Here is a 26,738-nt window from a genome sequence, read left to right on the forward strand (position 1 = left end):
TCCTTAGAGGCCTGCCCCCTCGGTCGCTGGGGGAGCCCGTGTGGGAACCAGCTGGCCTGCTTGCTCGGGGCTGGAGGGGGACTGGAAGGATACTGTTTTGGCTCAGCCAGCTACATGCTTGGCAGCAATGAGCTGGCCCCGTGTGCCAGGCGGGGCCTGTGCGGCTGGGGAGAGGGAGACCCAGAGTGGGTGTGTGGGACAGAAAGAAGGATTTGGTGGGGCGGGGGTTGGGAACGATAAAGGGACCCCCAGCAGCTCCTCCGGGGCCCACCTGTGGACGTGGTCAGCTGGTGTGGGCTGTGACCTTAATCATCACCCAGAAAGGCTCGGGCGGGCGGGTTGAGTCAGTGTTTCAGATTCGTCATTTAAACAATACATTATTAGGCTGCGCTCTCACCGTGGGAGCCCGGGGAGAATGCAGAGGTTTATTTTCTGACTGCGTGTGATCCCGCAGTGGGCTGTAATTCTTTATAGACGCAGGGCGGGCAGCCAACAGCTCCTGGTTGCTTGCTCGTAAGACCTGGAACTTACGCACCGGTTTGAAGTGATGCGATACTTCAGCGCAGACTTGGGCCGTGGCGTCTGTCGGCGGGTGATATTTTAGGTTTTGCGAGGCTGTGAACATGTGTAGAGAATACGGAATAGCCCCTTAGCGAGAACTGGTGACCAGGGTGTTGGCTATTCTGCGCAGCGACACAATTTTTTAAAAAGTCTCTTTTCTAAATTCCATTTGCATTTTCTTATTTCTTTATCTGCTGGGCAGAGCAGAGTGGGCACTCAGCCCATATAAACACGACTTGGCAGTGTCCCCGGGTGCCGGCTTTACAGGGAGGCGGTGCTCTTTGGGAACGGTGCGTGCTGGCATCGGCGATGTTTTGCGTCTGGGCCGTCAGGAATGCGGGCCCCCTGTGTTGGCCGGATAACAGGGTTTAGGGTGGATTTCATTCAAAAGAGGTTAGTTACTCAGGGCCGCCGGGCCCACCTGGCGGGCCCACAGCCTGGACCACAGTCGGAGGTGGATTGGGGTGATTGTCCCAGTGAACCGGTGCTGGGCACCCAACCCTGGGTGACACAGCCTCGTTTCATCAGGCTCTGGGGCTCCTGTGTCGACTCCCCAGGGAATGATGAGGACCTTTTACTGGGTACCAAGCAGGTTTCTATCGTCTTTATTTACACTGTCACTCACTCCTCTGGTTACTGGGGGGTGAGTGGTGTTTGGCTGCTGCCCTTTTACAGATGAAGAAACTGAGGCTCAGGGTTACACAGGGAGCAGGAGTCCCGGTGTACCCCCTGATCCAGAAAACACATGCCCACCCCCCGCCCTCCCAGCACCCTCGCTTACCTGGGACAGCGTTTTTTGAGGAATTAGTGGCTAAGCGAATTGTGTCCATGGTGAATCCCTGCCCTGGGGTAAAATAGGCCCCTCCGGTGCTGTGTCGCCCCCAGGCCACTCGGCTCCGAGGTCATGCTCCAAAGAAGCAAGACACTGCAAACCATAAAACTCTGTAATTCCCAACAGCAGAGCGCTGTGGAGAAAGAAAACAAAGCAAAGAGATCTGCCCTTCAATTAACAGAGGCCATTCTTAGGTTTTATTGGGGAACCGTGGAGAGAGCTGTTGTTTCAAACTCATACGCTGTTTTCAATGAAGTGTAACTGGCTTCCCCGTGTGCAGTCATGCCCTGGAGCCTCGAATGCAGGGTTACCGCCCTGCAGGGCTGCCCAGGAACAGCCCGGATGAGGTTTTGTGGGCTCCTTGCCAGGAAGGGCTGAGAGCTTCCAGCGCTGCTGGGAAGGGGCCTCTGGAGGCGGGGCCTCTGGAGGCGGGGCCTCTGGAGGCGGGGCCTCTGGAGGCGGGGCCTCTGGAGGCGGGGCCTCTGGAGGCGGGGCCTCTGGAGGCGGGGCCTCTGGAGGCGGGGCCTCTGGAGGCGGGGCCTCTGGAGGCGGGGCCTCTGGAGGCGGGGCCTCTGGAGGCGGGGCCTCTGGAGGCGGGGCCTCTGGAGGCGGGGCCTCTGGAGGCGGGGCCTCTGGAGGCGGGGCCTCTGGAGGCGGGGCCTCTGGAGGCGGGGCCTCTGGAGGCGGGGCCTCTGGAGGCGGGGCCTCTGGAGGCGGGGCCTCTGGAGGCGGGGCCTCTGGAGGCGGGGCCTCTGGGTGGACTGTTGGGAGGAGGCCGTTCCTTTCCGCCTGGGGGCTGGGGGCCCAGCAGCCATTCCCACTGTGAGTAGATGGTGCTCATGGTTTTGTGTAGCCTCCTAAGGTAAGGTGACCAGATCGTCCCGCTTTTGGCGGGACAAAACCGATTTTTAACAATTTGTCCCGCGTCCCATGGCGTTTTAAAAATAGGGACTTTTTTAAAACGCAGTGGGACGCGGGACAAATTATTAAAAATCAGGACTGTCCCGCCAAAAGCAGGACGATCTGGTCACCTTATCCTAAGGACAAAACACTACAGGTATTGGAAAAATTTTTGAATTCTGAATATAGTCGAATTCAAATAGCTGTCATTTTGGGGTAACATCCAGCCACACAAGATGTTTCTCTCCCATGAGATGGTTTTTTAATGATATTTAAGATGTTGTGGTAGAGCCCTGGCTGGTGTGGCTCAGCGTCACCCTGTGCACTGAAAGGCCACTGGTTTGCTTCCGGGTCAAGGCACATGCCCAGGGTGCAGGGCACATGCCCTCCCCCCCCTCTCAAATCAGAGAGAACGTTAAAACTTGGTTTTGCGGTGGGGACTTCCTTATGGGTGTTGAGAAACGGGCCTGCGTCTTGAAAGCACCTGGCTGGGAACCGGTGGGACTCTGGAGCGTTGAGAGCTGCCTGCCGTCTCTCCCCGGTGCGGTGTTTTGGTAACATTGCCATTTTCATCCAGCGTGGACAGGTGTGTGCTGCGGGTGTAGCGCCTTAGTTGAGCCTTGCAGGACACGACATTCGGTGGGAAGTGGCCCTGCTTCTGGGGGCGGGAGGGTGGACCCGCGGGCATGGGGAGGCGGCACTTGCCTTATGGAGTAGAGATGGTTGGCCGACGTGTCAGAAAAAGCTGGTCGGCGCCGTGGGCGCGAGCGGCCTTCCTGCGTTGACGCGGGTGGAGGGGATGTGGTACAGGGCGCCCAGGCTCGATAACGCTTTAGAAAGGATTTGCCGGTTAAACACAGGACGTCGTGGGGACTTGTACATAGACAATGGCAAACAAGGAAGTGGGAGGCGGCCCCTGTACCGGGCACCGACCGGGTGCAGGCGCGTTGTTTGTTTCTGGATCTCGGCTGGAACCACCACAGGCGGCGAGCCGGGTGCTCCCGGGGCATCGAGTCGGGGGCTGTGGGCAGCTCGTTAGCCGTGGGAGGGCTGCAGTGGCTCTGGAGACAGTCGACTGCTCACAGACTCTCAGAAACACTGGCTCAGGAGCAAAGCCGTTTCTGTTAAGCACCTACTGTGTGCCAGGCCTACTGTGTGTGAGGCCCTGGAGAGCCCTGTGGCCCGGTCTCAGAAGGTGGTGGAGACCAACAGTGGATAAGTGGGTGCCTGGCAGGGGGAAATGGGGAGGCTGGCTGGAGGGCCTAGGAGGGGGTGCGGGGAGCTTGGGGCCGAGGTTGGGGCGGTGTCTGAGCAGCTGACAGGCAGTGAGCATGGAGGGGAGGGCCCAGCTTGAGGCTGAGGAGCACGGGTGACAGAGTGGGTCGTGAGGTTAGAGGTCAGACGTGCAGGTCTGGCTGGGAGAGACCAGCGGGGGTCATGGCTAGAGGCGGTCAGCGTGGCTGACACGAGGACGGTGAGGGCTGGGGATGGCCAGCGACCCGTCTGCCGGCGAGAGATGAGGACGGGGCTCAGGCACAGCCGGGAGCTGTGGCCCAGTGTCCGGTCGGTGGCATGGACTTCATGGGGGGCTGGGAGCCCCCGGGGGGAGCAGAGGACAGGTCCCTGGAGGTGAGTGAGGCTCAGAGGAGAGGCGGGGTGGCTGTGGGGCCGTGGGGCCGGGAGGGACCTGGCTGAGTTGAGAGCGAAGACGAGTTCACCTGTTAATCTGCACACCCAGCCCGTCCTCGAGTCCACCTGCCCGGGCAGGCGTGCACCCAGCAGGCACTGGCACCTTTCGGGGTCACTGGGTGTGGGGGACAAGTCTCAGTGGTAACTGTGAGGCCGTGTGGCCACGCTGAGTGTGGACAGGGCTGCGGGGTGGGGCGGGGACGGTAGCTACGCTTCCCGTGGAGTCACGGCCTGCGATGGAGGAGCGGAGGGCCAGGGACCCTGGGCAGGGCCGAGGCCACCGGTGCCCCATCTCGGCACGCTGCCTGGTGACCTGAGGTCTCCATCCGGCCCCGCCCACCCGTGAGGGTGGCAGGAAAGGCGGCGGGCACTGAGCCCTCTCACATCTGGGAACGTGGTGGTGACGCCAGGACTCGGTGCGGGACCCGGTGCCTCGGTGGGAAGCCCATCTGATCTGGGCCGCGCACACCTGCCCACGTCGATGCCGGAGAGCAGGAACCAGGGAGGTGGGTGGTGGGTGCCAGGCGCTGGCAGCACCCTGCGAGCCCGGGGCGGGTGGCGCGGGGCCACGGCCACGCCCTTGCCAGCACCCGATGCTCACGGTCGATCTTATCGCGCGGGGCAGAGCGGGCGGGAGGCCTTCCTCGATGGGCGAGGCTCTTCCCTCTCACCGCCCGCGGGCAATGGCTCTCTGGCGTTCCTCCTTGTCTTGTAACCCGAACACGCAGGTCACGTGGGAGCCGTAGAGTTAGATTCCCGACTGTGGGGTGTACACAGCCTCTGCTCTCTGTGTGCTGGTTTGGGGAGGGGAACGGGGGCCCCCGAGGAGATGCAGGGGGGTCAGGGCCTCAGGGGCCACCATGTGTTTGTGGGGGAACGCGTGCGCACACAGGAGGTGCTTGGCGATACCTGTGGATTGTTTATGGGACCAGCTGAGGGGTCCTGGGTTCTACCTGCCGAGGCCACAGCGGCGCTACCACCTTCGCTGGGGCCCAGAGGGAGGCTGGGGCGGGAGACAGGCCCCGCCCCGTCAGTCCCGGGTGGCGCGGGGGGCGTGGCCTGGTGAAAGGAAGGGGCTTTGGCGTCAGGTGAGGACGTGGACCCTGGGCAGTCGGCTCCCCTCCTGGGAGTGAACGTTCCCACCGGGCAGCCCGCCCAGCTCTGCGTTTTAACCACCGTGGGGCCTGTTCTCCCGACGCCCTGGCTCGTCCCTAAACACATAGACACACATGGGCTGCAGACAGACACACGTGCTCACAGGCACACACACATGTGCACACGGACGTACACTCAGTACACAAGAGCAGACACATGCACACAAATGCACATGTAAACATACGTGCACATGCATACAAACATGAATGTACACACCAACACGCATGCTCACACGCATAGGTGCACAGACATGATTTAAGCCGCGACTTTGAGGGCCCGTTCTTCAGCACAGCCTTCCCCGCCCGCCACCTCCCGCTGCGGAGGGCGTGAGCGCGGCCCGGCGCCCCGGGGAGGGAGGCTGCAGCCCTGAGCTCGGGGCCGGCCAGGGGCCAGCGAGGTGTCAGCAGGCCACGTGTCTGCCAGTCTCAGCAGGAGAGGCCAGGACAGGCTTGGGGCTGCTTTCTGAGTCCTTTTCCGGGGGGCACGTCCGTGAGGGTGGATGGCGGGTGAGCAGGGGAGCCCCCGATGGCATCCTTTTCCCACGGACCTGCGGGCGCCTCAGGAAGCTGAGATGAGAGAGGACCCTGCCCGCCCTGCCACCGGTGGGCAGCGCGCCGGAGGAGAGACGGGCGCCTGGACCTCGCAGGCCGAGCCCTCCGTCCGCACGGCCGCCGCCGGCTCGGTTCCAGGCCTGGCTCGTGACGGCCCTGTCGACGGGGCCGGTTCGCTCTGTTGGGTGTTTGGATTGTCGCTGCCCCCCCCCCTCCACACACACACACACACACACACACACGGAGGCTGCGCTGTGCCGAGGGCTCCTGGTTTGGGACCTCCCCCTGCCCTGCAGGGCTGCTGTCCAAGGACCCGGCACGCCTGGCCCAGGGGGGCCCTGCGGGTTTCCCAGGCCTCACTGCCCTGTCCGCCCGCCTCAGGGGCGCTCCGGGCGCTGGCCGGCGTGGTGGGCCTGCCCGGGGAGCGGGCAGCATGGCGTTCGTCACCTCCGCCCACAGCACAGGCCTGGGAGGGCCCCCGACCTGGGCCCCTCGGGGCGTGGTGGGTGCCCCTCCTTTCTGCTCTTAGCCCCCACCCTGTGAGGGTCGGGCAGGCGTGTGGGGCTGAGTCCGGCCCCCACCTGGCATAGCTGTCTCCGTGCCTCAGTTTCCCCACCGGCGTGGGCTAACGGACGCCATTTGCAGGGTGTTGAGGGGCCGCACTGGAGGCCCTGTGACGGGGAGCTCTGCAGGGTCTCCGTGGGGGAGCTGTTCCGGGAAACGGGAGTGCAGGAGCGGCGCGCACCAGGTGCAGGGGGGCGATCGGTGCGCAGAGCTAGAGGCCAGGGAGGCAGACACCGAGGAGGAGCCCACAGGGGCCGCTGGGTGACAGGCCTGGGGGCTTTCCAGCTCCCAGGGCACAGGTTCTGCTGGGCAGGAGCCACCGGCCTTCCCTCCTCCCTTCCTCAAGATTTAAAAAAAAAAAAAATATTTGCATTGACTTCAGCGAGGAAGGGAGAGGAAGAGAGAGATAGAAACATCAATGCTGAGAGAGAATCATGGATCGGCTGCCTCCTGCACGCCCCCTACCGGGGATCGAGCCTGCAACCCGGGCATGTGCCCTTGAGCGGAATCGAACCCGGGACCCTTCAGTCCGCAGGCCGACGCTCTATCCACTGAGCCACACTGCTAGGGCAGGATGTTTCTTTCCTAACGGTCTGTTCTCACTGCCAGTTCTGTGTCTTTTTTATCTTTCCAGGATTTAAAGTGTCTGATCTAAGTGATACTTGGTTAAGGTAAACTGGCCCCCTGGCCCAGATAAAGGGGGTGCCGTGTTAGCATCGGAAATGAGCCCGTCTCAGGCAGTAAACGCCCGCCCGGGAGCTGCTGGGAAGGCTGTCTGCACAGAGGCAGCCGTGTCGTCGGCGGAGACCGCCACCCACGACCTCGGTCCCAGCAGCCGTCCCTGGCGCCGGGCGGGCGTCCGTCCCTGGCGTCGGGGAGCCCGAGTTTGCGCGGCGACCAGGCCTGGCCGGCCTCGCTCTGACTGCTGGCGCCGTCACGCTGCCCCTCTGGCCTCGGCGTCCCCAGTGAGGCAAGGGCGGGGCGGTCGTGGCCCAGGTCCCCGTGAGGCGAGGCCCCCGGGACGTTCTGTTGGTTAAGGAGCAGGAAATCGGAACCCCGGCCGAGGGCTGTGGCTGTGACTTGGGGAACCTTTCTCTCGCCGTCGACATCTCGGGTGCCGAGAAGGGGTTCCTTTCAGAGCTGTTACAAAATGCTCGCGTGTGGGTCTGACGGGGGTTCCTCTCCAGAACGTGTGGGGGACCCTGCGGCTCAGCCACGGAACCAGGCGCCTCGGTCCGAAGGCGGCGAGGGGCCCGGAGGACGTGCCGGTGGCCAGCAGGTCGGGAAGAGAGGCTCCACACTCCTCATCGAGGGGGAAACGCAGGTCGGAGCCACAGAGGGGCACCGCCTCCCACGGGGGGGGGGGGGTCTGTTCCCAAAACAAAACGGAACAGGAGGCAGCGAGCGTAGGCGCGGGGGTGGAGAAGGGAGGCCTCGTGCGCGGGTGGTGCGCTGGGAGGTGGCGCGGCCCCGGCGGAGGGCAGGACGGCCGTTCTCCGAAAGGTAAACAGCGAATGAGCACAGGACCCAGGATTCCGTCCCGGGTGTCCGTGTCCACGGCCCGAAGGAGGGAAGGCAGGGTCACCAGCAGGGTCGGCTGCACACCGTGCTCCTCGCTGCAGGACGCCCGCCAGCCAGCGGGCGGAGGCGGCCCGGTGCTCGCCGACGGGGGAGCGGTAAGCATGTTTGTGCACCGGCTGTCCGTCAGCCTGGGCCGGAAAGGAAACCCCGACACCTGCTACCACACGGCCGACCCCGGAGGGCCTCCCGCGCGGTGACGTGCGCCGTCACAGAGAACGAGCGCTGTGTGATGGGGGGAGGCCCTGGAGCCGTCACCTTCATCCAGACACGGGGTGGGGGGTGGGGGGGGACCCAGGGGCCGGGGAGGGGGAATCTCCGTTGTGCGAGATGAGAAGAGCTATGGGGATGGGGGGTGGAGGGGGGCCCGACAGTGTGGACGTCCTTGATGCCACTCAGCTGCAAACTTAAAAACGGTAAAAAGGTGACATTTTACACGTTTCCCACAATAAAAACGGCTAACAGAACGAAGCGGTTCCGGCCACGCAGGGGCTGGGCGTGTGGGGAGCGCCTCTGCGGGGGGCCGGAGGGGACGTGTCCCCCCGAGGCTGAGCGGCCAGCAGCTCCCTTCGGCCCCTTTGAATGCCCGGTGCCCACGGGGACCCTGCTCCTCTGCCCTCTGTGCCCTGAATCCAGTGAGCGAGGCCCCGGGCAGGGCCCCGGTGGTGTTGACACAGCCTCCTCACGCCCTGGGGCACCGAGGAAGTCACAGTGGCGTTGGGTTTAGGGGGTGTGCTCCTGCCTCGAGGGGCTAAGGAGGGAGGGGCGCAGAGTGTGTGGCCCGCAGAAAGGCAGGTGCGGGGCATGGGCCTGTGCTGAGATGGCCACACCCCCCGCCTGTGCTGTCTGGTGCCTGATGCCAGGTGACACCGCCGTGGGCGTCGCCGGTCCCACTCGCCATCTGTCTCTCGTGAGCATGGGAAATTCTCTGATGTGTCGTGGAGAGTCCCCCCCCCCCCCCCCCCGTCTCCCAAGAAGAGCGGGTGGAAATATTAAGGTGTGTTGTGCTGAGAGATTTCCTGTGCATCCCGCAGGCGGCCGTCAGAGGTCAGGGGTGTGTGTGTGCGTGTGTGTGACAGGAAGCCCAGGGCGTGAGCTCTGCGTGTTGGTGTGGGCGCCTCACTGTGGGACAGCGATGCCCGGGAAAGCAGGACTGGGGGCCGGGGGGACACAGAGGCTGGTTCTGCTGCCCGGCCAGCACCTCTTGATGTGCAATAGGGCACCCAGGCCGGTGTGGCTCAGTGGATAGAGCACCGGCCTGTGGACCAACGGGTCCCAGGCTTGATTCCGGTCAAGGACACGTACCTCGGTTTCAGGCTCCTCCCTGGCCCAGGCCCTGGCGGGGCGCGTGCAGGAGGCAGCCAATGGGTTCGTTTCTCTCACATCGATAGATGTTTCTCTCTGTCTCCCCTCTCCCTCCCTCTCTCTCTAAAAGTCCATGGAAAATATCCTCGGGTGAGGAGTAACAACAACAAAAAAACAAAGGACGGGCGCTGGCTGGGGCCTGCTTTCAGGGCAGACCGGGCTGCAGGGCCGGAGGCAGGAGCGGGCGGCGGGGACAGCGCCGGGCCGGGCTGGCAGGGGCCGCCGCTGTGTTTGCATCGGGACTCGGCGTTTCCCTCCCTTGCTCTCCCGCCCCCGGGCCCGGCCTCTTTTGGACCCAGAGCCCGCTTGCAGCCGTGTGAACCCTGGACTGAGCCCCTTCAGGGGCCAGACTGGTATCTGGCGGCTTCGGGGAAACTGAGGCAGGTGTCCCTCTGTGCGCCGGCCCGCCTGGGCCAGGAGGCTCTCGGTTCCGGGTCCACGGAGCCACGCTGCCGAGGAGGCGCTCCGGAAGCGCGAGCTTCCCCGGGGTCTGTGCCGAGAGGTGCTGTGTCCCCGGGCTGACTCTTTCAGGGAGGGGGCCGGCCAGTGACAGGGTTCAAGCACTTAGCCGCCGGGATGTCTGATTCCCGAGGCAGTCATGGCCGCCGTGTGTGTGTGTGTGTGTGTGTGTGTGTGTGTGTGTGTGTTATGGTTCACAGGATGTCAGAGCCACATTAAAGTGGACAGTCGGCCATCGCGACTGTCAAGTTCTGGGACATTTCTTTTTAATATTCTATACTAGAGGCCCGGTGCACGAAATTCGTGCATGGGGGGGGGTGTCCCTCAGCCCAGCCTGCACCCTCTCCAATCTGGGACATCCCTCTCACAATCCAGGACTGCTGGCACCCAACCGCTCGCCTGCCTGCCTGCCTGATTGCCCCTAACCACTTCTGCCTGCCAGCCTGTTCACCCCCTAACCACTCCTCTGCCAGCCTGATTGATGCCTAACTGCTCCCCTGCCAGCCTGTTTGCCCCCAACTTCCCTCCTTTGCTGGCCTGTTCACCTCTAACTGCCCTCCCCTGCTGGCCTGGTCACCCCCAACTGCCCTCCCCTGCTGGCCTGGTCGCCCCCAACTGCCCTCCCCTGCTGGCCTGGTCGCCCCTAGCTGCCCTCTCCTGCAGGCCTGATCGCCCACAACTGCCCTCCCCTGCCGGCCATCTTGTGTCCACATGGGGGCGGCCATTTTGTGTGTTGGAGTGATGGTCAATTTGCATATTACTCTTATTAGGATAATAAAGAGCTAACGTGCTAATTAGACCGAACAGCAAAATGACCTTCACGAAGACCTGCCGGACGAAGCTGGGGCTGGGAGGGGCTGCGAGGGCTGAGCCCCTTGCACACATTTCGTGCACCGGGCCTCTAGTATATTTAAAATATTTGTATCGATTTCAGAGAGGAAGGGAGAGGGAGAGAGGGATAGAAACATCCATGATGAGAGAGAATCATGGATCGGCTGCCTCCTGCACGCCCCCCACTGGGGAGGAGCCTGCAACCCGGGCATGTGCCCTTGACTGAATCGAACCCGGGACCCTTCAGTCTGCAGGCCAAAGCTCTATCCACTGAGCCAAACCGGCCAGGGCCCGGAATATTTTTATCACCTCAAAATTGTACACGTTTTTTTCATGTTTTAAAATCGGATGGATTCTCCAGGCCGAACATTCCTGCTGCTTGGGGTTCATTCTGTGGACATCTAACGAGATGAGGACTTCCCTGGCCGTGGGTCAGAGTGGCTGCTGTGAGCAGAGGGCGGCCGCCGTCCGGTGGCACCGGGGCAGGCGGTGCATGTGCCTCTCCAGGCCGAGCGCGGGCCCGTTCTGGGAGCTCTGGCGCCCGGCAGCTCGCGAGCTTGGTGCCCGGCTGACCCCGCGGCCCGCGGTGCCCGGGAGGGGCAGGGAGAGGCCCGCCTGGCCGGTGAGTCCAGAGAGGGGCGGGCCCAGGGCTTCACGCAGGCAAGTCCCGCTCTCCCAGGCGTCCTCTCCACGCCCCGCGCTAAACAGCTTTGTTACCCGGGCGAGCCAGCCGAGCCGTCCCGGACACCGTCTCAGGCCGCGAGGGAGGCGCGGAGGGCTCGGCGCTGCCCCTGCACCTGGGGACAGGGCTGTCGCCTTCTCCGGGCCGTCGTGCCCCCGGGGGTGGGCCCCGTCCGCGGCTTAGGACCGTCCCGTAGCACAGAACTCTCCTCCCAGGACATCGAGGGTTTAAAAAAGAAACCATTGCCACGGGGTGCCCTGGGGGGCGGGGGGCAGGGTCCTGCTGGGCACCGTGGGGTGGAAAGCCGTGGCCTTTGAGGACGGGCACAGCCAAGGCCACAGGCCCCCCTCGTCGGTTTGGGGTGTGAGTGAAGCATCCTGAGTCCGAGACGTGGCTGTGGAGTGTTCAGTGGCGCCGGGTGGCCCAGCGCGGTCAGGGGTGCTCCCCGCCAGGCTGGGGCGGCGCAGGCAGGAGTCCGGGTGGGGCGGGGGCCCAGGGCTTCTCCTGCAGCGACACTTGCTGAGCGCGGGATGGCTCAGGCGCGCCCGGGCTGTGGCGTTTAGGTCACCGCCGCGCCGGGGCCGAGCTCCTCGCTGTGAGGGGGAGGCGCTGGCCTGGATGTTGGCTGTGCTAGACGCTGGGGGGACCATTGGGTCTGTTACAGCCGGGCATGTCCTGGTCCCGTGATGAGGACGTGGCCTGGGCCCCAGGTGGCGTGGGGCTCCCGGCTCTGGGCTGCCAGGGACCTGGGGACAGAGCGACTTGTGCTCCCCGGGGGCAGCGGGACCCCAGGTGTGACCCAGGGGACCCGAAGTGGCTGAGGCCGGGAGGAAAGTGAGGGGAACCGTCCCTCCCCGGTTGTGTGGCCGGGACAAGGGCACGGGGTCTCTCACCGCAGCCCGGCTGAGGCTGAGGGGCGGAAGGCGCTCGTGTCTCCCCAGCAGGAGAGGCGGGCGGAGCTGGCAGCGCCGGGGCTGCGGGGCGCCCTGGGTCGGGGAGAGGCGGCTGGTCCCGCTGCTGCCCCCCACCTGGGCGGTGCCTTCGAGGCCCCTGGCCCTGGCCTGCCAGTCTGCTGGCCCCGCCCTCTCCTCTGTCTGCCCCCCTCCCCCCCGTGCCCATTGTGCTCACTCTAGAACATTCTGGCCGTAGGGGGAAGCAGGGAGGACATCACCCCGCGCCCCAGGCCCGGAGCCAGTCCCTGGTCACCGCAGGGTTTGAGTCAGAGGGCGGCCGTGGGCTCATCACCTTCCTCCCCGCCTGGCAGGGTTGCCATGGCGATGGGTGCGCCCGCAGCTTTCGGGAGGCGCCTCTGGGACCTGCATTGAAGAGCCGTCCCTTTGTCCAGGGACAGTGGGGTCCCGGGCTGTGTGTCCGCTCGCGTTAATCACCTCCGGGGAGGCCCGGGGGAGCCGCAGCGCGAGGAGTGAGCCTCATTTCCTGGCGTTTACGCTCGGGTCCCCGGCTTGTAAAGGCGCCTGTGTACCTCCCCCCAGGTGACCGGCTGGAGCTTTTATGGCTCCGGCTTCACGGCCAGAGGTGGACGGGGCGGGTCGCACTGGGGCGGGGGGGAGCAGGGGGAGGGTGAGGGTTCAGAGCGGCCGGCTCACGGGTGAGCAGCCTCGGAGAGAGGCCTGGCCGGGGGAGGCGTGACCGACTCGGGCCTCTGTGCCCACGAGGGGGGCATCGCGGCTGGAGGAGGGTGACCGGCTCAGGCCTCTGTGCCCATGAGGGGGGCATCGCGGCTGGAGGAGGGTGACCGGCTCGGGCCTCTGTGCCCACGAGGGGGGCGACGAGCTGGATGGGGGCGGGGAGGGCGCACTGGTCCTTCCTGCCCGTTGGCTGGACCATTTCCTCAACCAGCAGCCTGTGCCGCTCATGGGGCAGCCCTGCCCCGGGGACACTGAGTCTTGCCAGCCCCCCTTGCCCAGCAGGGTGGCATCCCTTCCTCAGGGAGAGGCCAGCCCCTCCCTAGGACCCCACAGACCCTCCTTGGTCGCCTCCCACACCTGCCGCGTGCCAGCCCCAGAGCGGGCGTCCCCCCCCCAGCACCGCTGACCTCCGCGAGTCACCCTCCGTGCCTGTGCCCTGTAGGACGTGAAGGCCCCCCGCGACACGCCACCCCTGAGTCATGACAACAGACATCGCACCTGCTCCCTGGGGCCTGCGCTGAGATGCTCGCCCTAAAGGCGGCCAGCGGGCCCTGCCGGGCGAACCTGGGACTCCCCGTGCCCGCACGGCCCCTGGCACTCAGAACTGTGGGCACCTTCGGGAGCGCGGTGTGAGTGGTCCAGGGGGTTGGCCGGGACCGGTAACGTGAGTGCAGGGCGCTGGGCACGACCCTGAGGTGCAGCCCGAGGCCCGGGAGAGGAGGCTGCCTCCACCCGGCGCCTCCCGCGTGCGAGGCGGGGCGCCCGCCACCCTCCGAGCCAGCGTCCTCGTCCTCGGTAAAGGAGTGACGAGCCCCCTGTGCCGGTGTCACGAGGAGGCCGGGCATGAGAACCCCCTGCAGGTCCCCCTCCTGCACCCCTTGTCCTCTCCCTGTGACGTCTGGGAGCCTGGCTGTGCCTGGTCCCCCCAGAGGCCACCTGCAGCCTCTGTCGCCAGAGCAGGCCCTGGGGACGCTGCTGACTGACCGGGACTGGAGGGCGGCGCCGGCGCAGGGACCCAGGAGGCGGTGGGCACTGTGACACCTTTATTTCTCTTTAATAAATACATTTTTACCGACGTCAGAGAGGAAGGGAGAGAGAGAAACACCCGTGATGAGAGAGAATCATGGATCGGCTGCCTCCTCCTGGGGATGGAGCCCGGGCCTGTGCCCTGACCGGGAATTGAACCGTGACCTCCTGGTTCATAGGTCGACGCTCAGCCCCTGAGCCACACCGGCTGGGCCTGCGTTATGCCACCTTTAAAACAGGGTGGAGAAGTCACTGGGCTCTGTTGTCCTGCCTGGGACAGGAAACCAAACCAGAAGGCCCGCGGCCTTCCAGAACCTTCCGGGACACGGGTTGCGGCCGGCCCTGCGGTCATCGCGATGTCCGGTCGCCACGCTGCGGGTCTCCTCAGCCGTGCCCGGGGGGATGCGCTATTTATAAACGCCTAACACATCCCCCTCGGAACCGGCATTCCCCGCCCAGCCAGACCCGGGCTCCCGTGTTGGAGGGGAGACGGCCCACGGAATGGGGGCGGCAGGCTGACCTCGAGCAGAGCTGCGGCGTGGGCTCAGCAGCGTCATTGTCCAAAGCAGAGGGGGTGGGGGGCCACCGCGAGGGCAGCGGGATGCCTGGAATTTGGCAAGTGAGCGCGGTCCTTTAGGGAGGGGCGGGGCGCGCACGTGTGACAGATGCCACCCAGCAGACTCTTCCGGGAGGCGCGGAGGGGCCGCAGGGCCGGGGCGGGGGCTGGGTGACCCAGTGACCGAGCTGATGACAAGCTGACAGGAGAGAAGGCAGAGCTCCCTGCGGTTCTGAGTCCCCTGCTCCCGACAGGCACCCCTCCCCCACCATCCGCCCTGGTCCCCAGCACAGACATTGTGAGCAGCACCTGCTGGGCGCACAGTGTGGCCGCAGGAGTCCCTAAAAGCGCACCTACTGCCCTCCCCACGCTCCGTCCAGGGGCCGGTCAGCGCCCGAGGTCGGCTCGCTGCTGTGGTCACAGCTGTGGAGGTGACGGAGGGCGGGAGTGGGGTGCAAGGGCGTCTGGTGGGGAAGGAAGGCTTTCTGGGTCCGACTGTCACCTGCACAGATGCCTGTGGGAGGGGCCGCTCGAGCTCCCCTTCCTGGGGGGGTGGGGGGATGGGGGGAGTGCACGTGGAGCCCCAATTCCCAGAAGAGGGCATGGCGGAGCGTGGGCGGCAGGTGGGCCGTGGGCCCAGGCGTCAGGAGGGGCTGCTGGGCCGAGGCCCCCCCAGAGGCCCCCCTGGTCCTGGGAGGCGGCCGCTGCGTGCCCACCTGGGCAGGGGCCTGGGCATACACACCCCTGTGTCCCCAGCACCAGGCGGGCACTCTCGGGGGCCGCTCTGGCCAGAACGGCTGCTGGCTGTCAGCCACGATTTATTTATTATTTTTAGAAAATATATTTGTATTGATTTCAGAGAGGAAGGGAGAGGGAGCAGGTAGAAACATTGATGAGATAGAGAATCATCCATCGGCTGCCTCCTGCACGCCCCACACTGGGGGTCGAGCCTGCAACCCGGGCCTGTGCCCTGACGGGGAATGGAACCGTGACCTCCTGGTTCCTAGGTCGATGCTCAACCGCGGAGCCACGCCGGCCGGGCTGATGGAAACCAAGCGCGGAGGTCTCCGGGCCGTCCCAGCCCCTAAGGGGCGCCACGCCCAAGGACTGGGTCTCACAGGGGCCCTGGCTGGTGGTGGCTGCGGTAGGCGGGTGGGCCAGGACCCAGGCCAGCCAGTGACAGCAGCCAGGGCGACACACCGGCGTGGGCACTGCCAGCCAGTGCCCCCATCACGGAGCCCACAGCCAGGCCGGCAGCCGACGGACACGCACTGGACAGCAGTGAACGTGGCAGGAGGCGTGCGGGGTGGACGTGCCCGTGTCTTCACGGGAAGCCGGCCCCTCTTTATTCCGGATCTCAGATCCCGGATGCTCTGGAGGCCCCTCCGAAGGAGATGTCTCGGAAACGCGTGAGGGTTCCAGGAGGTGAGCCGCCGCCATGGACGTGCGGGGACTTGGGTGGGGCCGGGGGCCGAGGGGACCAGGTGCCGGGGGGCAAGGCCTGCCCAGAGCACCGGGCTCCGAGGTGCTGCCTGCTGTGGGCCGCCGTGTGGCACAGATCACGGATCGCCGGTGCCGGGGTGATGGGGGGAAAGGGGCCGCAGGCCGCCTCCCCACCCAGACGGACGGCCGTGAGGAGACGCGGCCCCGTCGGAGCCAGTCCCGTCGTGTCAGACCCCAGGCCGGGCCGTGGGTGGGCTTCCTTCTGCTCTCGCAGGCCCCCAGCCGCCCAGAGAAGAGGGGACACGGCTCTAAAGTGCGTTTCAGGAAGGAGGACAGCCCACGTCCCTTGTACCGCCCCCCAGAGGTCCCGCAGCGCAGGGGTGGCCCCCGACCCCTACTCTTCTGTGACCGGCGATGGGTGTCATTGACGCCCCCTCGGGCACTGGGCCCCTGTCATTTCGCCACGGCCTTTGTGCTGGGCTCCCATTCAGCCGCCCCGGCCCCTGAAAGAGCACAGAGCCGCTGCTGTCATTGTCCCCAAGGTTACTCATCAACCGCCGGCCGCCAGCCTGCGCGGGACTCCCCGTTTCCATGGTTACCGCCATCCCTGTAAATGTGATCCCCGGGCCCTGGGGGAGGGGCCGCAGGGCTCCCTGGAAAGGGCACCTCCAGCGGCAGGTGAAACCCGGCACCGGTCTCGCTGCCACGTTGGAGAGCTTCCTTGTGTGGCCGGTCCCTCGGGGCCCGGAGCCCGGCTTTCCGTGGAGCCGCCGAGCTGGCTGCGGGCGCGGGAAGGGGGTGGGGTCCCGCAGGAGAGGAGATTCCCAGGGACTAGGGCCCTTCTGGGGGCTGGTGTGTTCTGAAGGGGGCGGGGCTTGGCTTTGGGGAGGGGATGTGCAGTGGAGGGGTTCAAAGGGCAGTTTGGGGTTCTGCGGGGCGAATGCAGAGAATGCTGGGAGATTGTGGGGTTAAGGGTGGATGGATCAGGGGCACTCGATTCAGTTTTGGTTTTTTTCATATTTTTCTTTTCTTTTTTTATTGGTTTCAGAGAGGAAGGGAGGAGGATAGAGAGCTAGAAACATCGCTAAGCGAGGAACATGGTCAATTAACGGCCTCCTGCACGCCCCCTCCTGGGCATCGAGCCCTCAGCCCGGGCCTGGGGGTCGAACCGGTGACCTTTTGGCTCCTGGGTTGACACTCGGCTGCTGAGGCACGCCGGCCGGGCTCGATTCGGTTTTACTGTTCCTGCAGGGCAGCCCTGCCGGGTTGGTGGAGGCCTGGGTGGGTCCCGTCTCGCTGTTACAACCAAGCGGTGACTCTCCCTGGACGCGGCGGGCACGTGTGCCAGGGCTTCCTGGATCGGGTGGGCGGCGTGGAGGACGCGGCAGAAGGTGTGGGCGTCACACTGATGAGATCACCACGTTGCCTTCTGAGAACACATCGCCTGTTGGCACACTTGCCACCAGCCCAGACGCCGGTTCCTCTGTCTGCCCCACGCTGGCCGTTAGTGCTGCCCAGAACGTGTGCCAGCCCGAGGGGTAAAAATAGTCCATTGTCTAGTTCGCCGCCCTCCGCGCTCCCGTTCCTCGGGGCGGGGCTTCTATTCAGGCGTTGGGCCATTTGCATGTCTGCCGAGACCTGCCCGGTCCTTGTCTTTCTCGTGCGGCCTCTGGTTTGGGGTGTAGTGTTCCTCCCCCCCCCCCCCCCCCGGACTGTACAGGTGCCCCATGTCTTACAGTCTCACCTCCTCACCGCGCATGGCTCTTGATGTTATTAACTTGGGGGTGATGGTGGGAGGCTGCTGCTGCTGTAAATAAGATGCTATGTAGGTAAGAACACGGCCGCTCTTATTCACCCATGCAGCGGTACGTACAAGGAAAATCCCGGAGCGTTCAGGGAAAGGATCGAAGGGACCGTGAGTCAGCACGGGTGTTGGCTACGTGGGTAAAACACGAAATCAAGTGTGTCTGTGCGCCAGCAGGACCCGGGGGAGAAACGGGGCGTGTTCATTCTGACGGCATACAGGCGAAGGTCACATAACCAGGAGTAAACGTAATAAAATCGGGCAGACACCTGTGCAGGTCACGGTGAGAAGCCCACGGGGACTCGGTCATTTCTCTCCAGATGGCTGGGTAGATTCAGTGTGATATCACCCAAAACCCACGGGGTTTTTTAGGGGAAATGGAGAAAATCGACAAGCTGACTCTAAAACGTATATGTAAAAACATGTAAAATTTATATATAAGACATGTTTACATGTATGAATACATGCTAACCTACACGTAAGTTTCATACGTAAACTACATTGTATGTAAATAAAGTTGGCCGAGAAGAGCCCAGGCCGTCTTGAAGAAGAGCAAGGTGGGGGCCCGGTCCGCTGGGCGGCACGGCTGTTGGAAGGCCTTTGCGATGACCAGGCCCGCCGGCAGCCAGGGACCCCCAGATAGGCGACGGGAAACACGGGGAGCCCCGAAAACAGACCCCGCGTGTTGGAAAGGATGCCCTTAGCCAGGAGGGCTGAAGGACTCAGAGCTGCAGGACGCACCGGGGAGGGTGCGGGCCGGCCTCTTCCCTGCGTGTGCTTCCCGCTGCTGTCTGTCCTCACCGAGGACCTTTCCCATGGACTCGAGGGGGTCCCTGTGGGAGCTTGAACTCAGCCCGCCTCAATGCCTGCAGGTGTTAAAGAGAATAAACGACTTAGTTTTTCTCCCGTTTGCTAGTTTATAAGAACTTTAAAAACAAAACAAACCTTCCATCGCGGCCGGCGTGGCTCCTGATTGAGCGTCGCCCTATGCACCAGGAGGTCACGGTTCCATTCCCGGTCGGGGCCCAGGCCCGGGTTGTGGGCTCCATCCCCCGTGAGGGGCGTGCAGGAGGCCTTCCTCTCTGACATCAATAAAAATATAAATTAAAAAACAGAATGGAAGACAAAACGACATCCAGGTTTGTGTGATACAGTGGTTCTCACATGAGGTGATTTCATGCCCGCCCCCCCCCCACCCCCGCCGCCACCCCGGAGGAGACATTAGGCGCTGTCGGGGGACCGGGTGGCTGGCGCAGCGAGGAGTGGGTGGTTCTGCGTCCTTCAGTGCAGGTGACCCGTCCCCGGTGCTGGGCGGAGCGACCTGCTTGGGAAGGTGCTGCTGCTGTGTGTCCTGACTGGGGGGAGGGGGGCGGAGGGGGGGTGGAGGGGGGGCAGAGAGCAAGCCCCTGGGTGAGAGGCAGCGGGCGCCGTGGGCCGCGGGCGCCGTGCGCCTGCACAGACGTGGGTTTGCATTTCCCCGCGTCATTAACCGGCCGAGTGGCGGTGGGCGGGTTGCGGAGCCTCTGACCCTGAGGCCTGGCCCATAAAACAAGGGAAGTGAAACCACGGGCCGGGACCTAGTGGAGGACGAGGGGAGGCCGCAGGTGCTGAGAAGGGGGACACTGGGGACCTGTCTGTGCCAAGCATGGGCGGGGCAGCGTCTGCAGGCGTTTAGTGTAGATTTTTCTGTTGTTTTAAAAGTGAGCCCCCTTCCCCCTCCCACCTGCACACACAGCTGCAGGGCCAGGGTCCCCTCTGCTCGGCCATCCCCCGCTTCGGAGGGGTTTTCTGGGGGAAGGCATGGCTGCGGCGTGGCGTGCCCAGGGGCACGCGTGCCTGTGGCTTGTCTCTCACTGTGACATGAAACGTTTAGACGAGAACAGCGCGGGGGCGGGGCGGAGGTCGGGTTTCAGGGCCCAGCTCCTGGGAGCTTGGGAAACCTCTCCCCGGCTCCTGTCTCATCCGCCGTAAAGGAGGGTGCGGGGCCGTGAGGCTGGGTCCTCTCGGCTCCTAGGTCCCTGCACGCACCCCATGGGCTCCGGGAGCGCCCGTCCTCGGGGCGGCTCCCTCGGCGGCTCCCCATGGCTTTCCCCGGCCAGGCCGGCAGCTGGGCATGGGAACTGCTGTCCCCGGAACCCGGCGGCCACAGAGGGCGGACACGGGTTTTCCGGGCCGCCTGCAGCTGCTGCGGGGCTGGGAGAGAGAACCGTGGCCTGCCCCGGCGCTGGCTCCGTGGCCCGCAGCGGCCTGGCCGGGGACGTGGCTGCGGTCGGGGAGTCTGCAGAGGTCGGGGCCCCGGACTTGGCCTCCTTCCTCCGCCTCATTAACCCTCGGGGGGTGGGAAGGGGATGGGTGAGCGAGGTCGGCTCTGCCCCGAGCAGGAGCCATAGCAAAGCTGGCCCCGGTCACTAGCTACACGTGCCTTCTTACAGCGCCCCCCCACACACACACGGGGCCGGGAGCAGTGACCCCAGATAGTGGCCGGCTGGCACTGGTGGTGACAGCTGGAGGGCTGGGCCCGCCGCCGTCTGTTGGCTGACAACTCCAAGCTGAGAAAAAGCCCGGAGGCCTCAGGACTGGCCGCAAAGGGAGAGGTCCCGCCCGCAGCACAGTCCCGCGTGCAGAACAGCAGGTGCCCGCCCCGGCGGCGCTGGGCACACCTGGTGACCGGAGCTGATCCGTCCCTCCCGCCACCGTGACCCGCCCGCCCGCCCACCGCTGAGGGGTGAGTGCAGGGAGGGGCCCAGCTCCTGGAAACGTCCCTGTGGGCAGGGGAGGCGTGTGCCCTCGAGCCTCAGCGAGGCGTGTGGGGCGCCCGGGCCCCTCCCTGGTGCCAGGCGGGCCTCCGCACCCCTGCCTTCCTCGGTGCTGGCCTGTGGTGGGGGACGGAGGTGATAAAGCCACACCCCCCAACAGGCCCACTGGATCCACACACGTGTGCGCACACACGCAGGCACAGGTGTACACACACATGCGCACTCCCGATTCGCTGGTGCCTCCAGGGTGCCCCACGCACCGGTTTCCTCCCTGCTGCCCACCAGGCTCGGCAGCCACACCTCCCAGGACGTCCCCGTGTCCACGTAGGGAGGACGGGGCCTGGGGTAGCTCTGCTTGGAGCGGGAGGGAGGGCACCACAGTGACGGTTGCCCCCGGGGCCGTGCGGGGACAGGGCCGGGTACAGCCTGAGCACTGCTGACCACAAACCACCAGCTGCTCTCCCGCCTGCAGTGCCCTCCTCCTGCAGCTCAGGCTCCGGGCAGGGCCTCCCACCGCCATCAGCCCCCCTGGGCACCCCTCCCCCACACCTCCCATCAGCCCCCTGGGCACCCCTCCCCCACACCTCCCTCCCATCAGCCCCCTGGGCACCCCTCCCCCACACCTCCCTCCCATCAGCCCCCTGGGTGCCCCTCCCCCACACCTCCCACTCTCACCTGGACATCCCCCAGGACACTTCACACCGTGGCTGTTGCCCACCCGCTTAGGTCCCAGGAGGGCAGGACTGTGGGTCCTGGGTCTCCAGGTCTGGGCTGGGCATAGGTGCTGAGTGAGTGAGTGGTGACAATGCTAATGAGCCGCTGGGGTTTAGTTGCAGATTCGGATCTTTAAAGGATCCCTGGCACAAACCATCTTCCGGCGATGAGCGGGCGATGAGCGGTATAGCCTTCAGCGGCGGAATCCCGGGAACTTGTGCCCCTGGGGCACGTCAGAGGGAGCTCCAATTTGTTACTTTTAAGTCGTCTCTTAATCACTTAATAGCACGGTATCTGATATTAGATTAATCTCTTCCATCTGCGCAGGCCCAGGCCAGGGGCGCCACGGGGGCGCTGGGAGTCTCCTTCCGAAGCTCGGAGGTGTGAGTGTGTGTGTGAGTATGAGTGTGTAAGTATGAGTGTGTATGTGTGTGAATGTAAGTATATGCACGTATATGTGTGTGTGTGAGTATGAGTGTGTGTGTATGAGAGTGTGTGTGTGTGAATGTAAGTATATGCACATGTGAGTGTGTATGTGTGGGAGTGTGTGTGTATGTGTGTGAATGTAAGTATATGCCCGTGTATGCGAGTGTGTATGTGTGTGAGTGTGTGTGTGTGAATGTGGGAGTGTGCGTGTCTGTGGGGTGAGGGAGCATTAAGTGGAGGAAGGGCGGGCAGGAGGTCCTGGCTGTGCACACAGTCGGTGCTCAGCGGAGACTCCCTCCTGGGAGCCGGGTGGCCTGCGTGGTGGGGAGCAGGGGAGCAGAGGGGAGACCCAGCTGCCTTCAGGACCAGGGCTGACGGGGTCGGGGGGGGGGGGGCGGGCATCAGGCCAGGACGCATCCCGGCGAACACTCCCGGACTGTGTCCGGTGGGATGGGGACAGGACCTGAGACAGAGGGACTAAGAGCCGGAGCAGGTGGCCCCGAAGTGTCACGTGAGGAAGCCCACCCTGCCTCCCAAGGGGCACGGGTTCTGTTTCTCCATCTGCCCATGGCGGCCGCTGACCGCCCCGGTCCAGCCCGTTCCGCAGACCGCGGCACTGCCCGGCCCGGCGTGCGCATGGCAGACCTGGGCGGCAGGACCGCCCGTGTGGGAGGCAAAGCCCCCGCCCTCGGCAGTTTGGAGCCGCTCAGCCCCGGGTGCTGTGAAAGGGAAGGTGTCGGCGCCGGGGGAGGGGGGACTTTAGCCTCCCTGGAGATGCCCCTCCCGTCCAGCCCCGGGACGGAACCAGGCGACGCTGCCACTCGGCCTCGTCCGTCCCAGTGCAGCTCTGAGCCTTCTGGAATCTTCCCGCGCCCTCCTCTGAATAGGCCTGCAGCTCATTGATTTGGGGGACTGAGGAGGGAGTTAGGGGGAGGGGGCCGCAGGGCAAACAGGCAGAAGGAGAGCTGGTCTGAATGCGGGGCTGCCCGCCATCTGGAGGGGGGACCCCGAGGTGGAAGGAGGGAATGAGACTCGGCCTCGGACGAGCACGTTGCAGGTGCAGAAGAGGGCGGGGAGCCTGGTTCTCCGTTCTCCGAGGGGAGGTTTCTGCTGGGGCCGCGGGAGGGAGGCCTGGTGAACCATCGGAAGCTCCCCCTCCCCCTCCCCCTCCCCCTCCAGTGCCTGCCCCGCTGGCTCGGGCTCTTGAGATGTGGGATTGGAATTTCTTAGCAAATATTTAACCAGGAAGAAAGAACACCCCCACTTCTCTGTTCTCGCCACGTAAGTTGCAGATTAATAGACGTCTGGGCCAATATTTGATCTTTTCCCCGAAAGAGAATGCTTCACACCATTGGGGGGGGGGGGTCCCTGGAAGTGCGGAGGCGGAGGTGACGGTGGGTGGCTGTCCCCTCGGATGCTGAGGGCAGCGAGTGGGTGAGGTCACTGAGGGCTCCGCCCAGGGTCTCCGAGGGCCACAGGGACGCTGCGGGCAGTGCCCAGGGCCTCGCGCTGTGACGTCAGTCTCTTCCCCCCCCCCCCCGCCCCTCCGGCCAAGCCCCCCACAATCGGGCCTCACCAGCCTCCCAGCGGCATGTGTGTCTGGAAAGAGGTGCCGCTGCAGTTACTCTGGAAGGGAGCTCAGGCCCCGAGTGGGAGACGCGGGGGGTCAGGAGGGTGTCTCCTCGTCCCCGAGAGGTGCTGTGCCCTCTGTCCCTTGAGGAAGGCGAAGGCTGCCGTGGTGGCTGCTGGGGGCTCAGCTGGGCTGGAGGGACAGCCTGCCCCCTGGGAGGGGCCGCACACCCAGGCAGGCGGGCACCCGGGCAGGCGGGCACCCGGGCAGGCGGGCACCCGGGCAGGCGGGCATCCAGGCAGGCGGGCACCCGGGCAGGCGGGCACCCGGGCAGGCGGGCACCCGGGCAGGCGGGCTCCCGGGCAGGCGGGCACCCGGGCAGGCGGGTGTGTGGGGCCAGGTCCCACCCCTGCAGCTGGTCCCACTGCAGCCCCTCCTTGCTGTCCCCTCGGCTATTCAGGCCTCGGGCCTCCCTTCAGGTGTCAGGGTTTGGCAGCCTGAACGGCCAGGTTTCCCCTGCAGCCGGTGGCTGGGTGCTGGGTGCTGGGTGGGTGATGGCTGGGTGATGGCTGGGTGCTGGGTACTGAGTGGGTGGGTGCTCGGTGGGTGCTGGGTACTGAGTGGGTGGGTGGTGGGTGGGTGCTGGGTGCTGAGTGGGTGGGTGCTCAGTGGGTGCTCGGTGCTGAGTGGGTGGGTGGTGGGTGATGGCTGGGTGCTGACTGGATGGGTGCTGAGTGGGTGGGTGGTGGGTGGGTGGGTGGCGGGTGATGGCTGGTGCTGAGTGGGTGGGTGCTCGGTGGGTGATGGCTGGGTGCTGGGTGGGTGGGTGCTCGGTGGGTGATGGCTGGGTGCTGGGTGGGTGGGTGCTCGGTGGGTGCGCAGTTGTGTTTACTCCCCTGGGGCGGGCCCAGCGCCTCGGTGGTTAGATTTGCTCTTGAGCAGCGGCCAGTGGTTGGTGTGAGACGCCCTGCGGCTCCCTCTCCGCGTTCAGCCTCCGCAGTTCATCGTTCTGTCTCCCTGGGAGCCTGTGTGAAGCGCAGGGTGGACGGAGGCTGCCGGGCTGGCGTCCTGGCGTCCCGGGTCAGCTGGTGAGGAAACCGAGGCACAGAGGCTCGGGACCTTGTCTCCAGTGGCTCCCGGAGACGCTTCCGAGGACCCGCTGGCGAGCGTGGGGGTCGAGGGTCAAACTGGACTTGCCCGTGATGTCGGAGAAACGGAAGCTTCCAGGGTGAGGCGGAGCCCCGCGCCCAGGCGACCCGTGCCGAGCTCCAGCTCGGGGAGGAGATGACACGCGTGTGCGCCCACGGACACGTGGCCCCTCCCTGGGTGGGGCAGGGTCGCCGCTGCTCACGCTGTCCGGGTGGCGACGACCTCAGAGGCCTGGCGGCCAGCAGGCGGCTGGGCAGGAGGCGTCCGGGCTGGGGACCCCACGGGCGTGCGGGGGGTGTCCTTTGCCGAGCGGAAGGCAGGGTTCGCTCGCTCACTGCTCCTTTAAGTCCACGTGGCGTTTGCTCTCTGCCTCCGGGAACGTGGCCCGAGTCGGAAGCTGCGGGCCAGGGGAGCAGCGCCGAGAGCCAGTGTGCGCGGCGGGTCGGGGGGGGGGGCGGGGGTCTGCCGCACCTGCACGCCCCTCCTCCGCGACGGGGCGCACGCGGCACCGCACTGGCCAGGTGCCCGCTGGGAAGTGAGCTTGTATCATATCCCGAAACGTGGGCTCTAGGCTCAGCTCTTGTTGTCCGTGGAGGAGAGGCCAGGCTGCCCTGGTGTCTGTCTGCCCTCAGTCTGGCCTCGAAAACAGCCCACCCCACGTAAATCCACGCCGAGGCCCTGCTCTGGGCCGTCCCAGGTGAGGCCTCGGGAGGGGCAGGACGCGGGGCCGGAGTGCAGCCTTTGTCCCAAACCGGCCGGACAGCCAACGTCGCCCTGTGGATGCGGCCACGTGGCCCGGCATCGTGGCTGTGCCAACCAGGCCTGGCAGGGCGTGAGCTACAGAAGCCGAGGGGCAGCCGAGACCGCAAGGTGCAAAGTGGGTGACAGGCCACGGGGCTGGCCTCCCCCCTGGCACCGCTGCGTCCCCAGCCGTCGGCGGCCCGGCTCACTGTCATCCCTGGGCCTGGCCGTTCAGAAGCCGCCTCTCCTCCTCCGTGTTCTGGATGCGCCTCCCAGGCCCCGGCCATGGCCCTCGGCGCCCTCGGCGCCCTCGGCGCGGTCGGTGGGTGGAGCCCATCGGTCTGCGCCCGCCACTTGCTGCCCCTGTGACCACGGCCGGGCTCTTGGGTCAGCTTCTTTTTTACGTATTTTTATTTTATTTTAATTTATTTTTTTAAATCCTCACCCGAGTATATTTCTCCACTGATTTTTAGGGAGAGTGGGAGAAAGGGAAAAACAGAGAGAAACACCGATGAGAGAGACATGTCGATGGGTTGCCTCCCGCACAAGCCCCAACCAGGGCCCGGGCCGGGGAGGAGCCTGCAACCGAGGCACGTGCCCTTGACCGGAATCGAACGTGGGACCCTTCAGTCCACAGGCCGACGCTCTATCCACTGAGCCGCACCGGCCAGGGCTGGGTCAGCCTCTTTGCGCCTCAGTGTCCGTCGGTGCAGGGCCCGCAGTGGTGCCCGGGCGGGCTGTGCGAGGCCTGGGGGGCAGCATCAGAGAGGACGTTAGCGCGGAGCCGCGGGCAGTGCTGGCAGCCGGGTGCACAGGCCCGCGTCACCGTGAGGGTGCTTCTCCCGCGTCCACCCGCCTAAGCCTGGCAGGCGGGCAGCATCGAGGGCCCCCACCGGCCCCCACGCTCCCATCTGCCCAGCTCGCGTCCACCTGGAACTGGGGGTGGTGTTTAGCGACAGCAGCTGTGACCGCAGCTTGGAGACGAAGTCAGCTGGCCCAGGTGGGCCCTGGCCCAACAACCTGGTGTCCTTGAAGGGAGGGAGTTTGGACACAGACACATGGGGGCGGCCATGTGACGACGAGGCAGCGATTGGAGGGACGTGTGGACAAGCCCAGGACACGAGGGTCGTGGTGACATCGGACGCTGGGCGAGGCGGGACCGGAGCGCCCGGTGGAGCCAGCCCTGCCGACACCCGGATCTCGGGCTCCCGGCCCCCCGGCCCCCTGTCCGACGGGATTGTCTACGCCCAGACTGTGGTGCTTTGTCACGGAGCCCCGGGCACTGCCACAGCCTCCTGTTGACCCCTGACCCGCCAGGCCTGCAGCAAGGCGCTTCCTCCTGGGAGACCCTCCCGCGGCCTCCTCGGGGCATCCTGGCACCCCATCTCGCAGATGCAGCTCCATCCCCTGTCCTGCGGGCCCCTGGCTCCCTGAAGACCCCAGGTGGCCCTGCCCCCGGCCCCCAGGGCTGGGCCCTCCACGGGGGACGTGGTAGTGGACAACGGGTATCCTGTCACCAGAGTCAGAGGCCAGGCAGGCACTGCCCTGCGTGACCACCTGTGCCTTCTGCAGGCGCACGGCCTCCCACAGGCGCACGGCCTCCCACAGGCGCACGGCCTCCCACAGGCACACGGCCTCCCACAGGCACACGGCCTCCCGCTGACGCACGGCCTCCCACAGGAGCACGGCCTCCCACAGGCGCACGGCCTCCCACAGGCACACGGCCTCCCGCTGACG

At 65.3% G+C, this 26,738-nt stretch overlaps 1 protein-coding gene across 1 annotated transcript in view; it reads left to right on the forward strand.

Moving 5' to 3' along the window:
* The window catches only part of CELSR1 (cadherin EGF LAG seven-pass G-type receptor 1), a 103,601-nt gene that overhangs the window by 4,379 nt on the left and 72,484 nt on the right, over window positions 1-26,738 (forward strand).

This window comes from Cnephaeus nilssonii (genome assembly GCF_951640355.1).
Source record: "Cnephaeus nilssonii genome assembly, chromosome: 6".
Lineage (NCBI taxonomy): Eukaryota > Metazoa > Chordata > Mammalia > Chiroptera > Vespertilionidae > Cnephaeus > Cnephaeus nilssonii.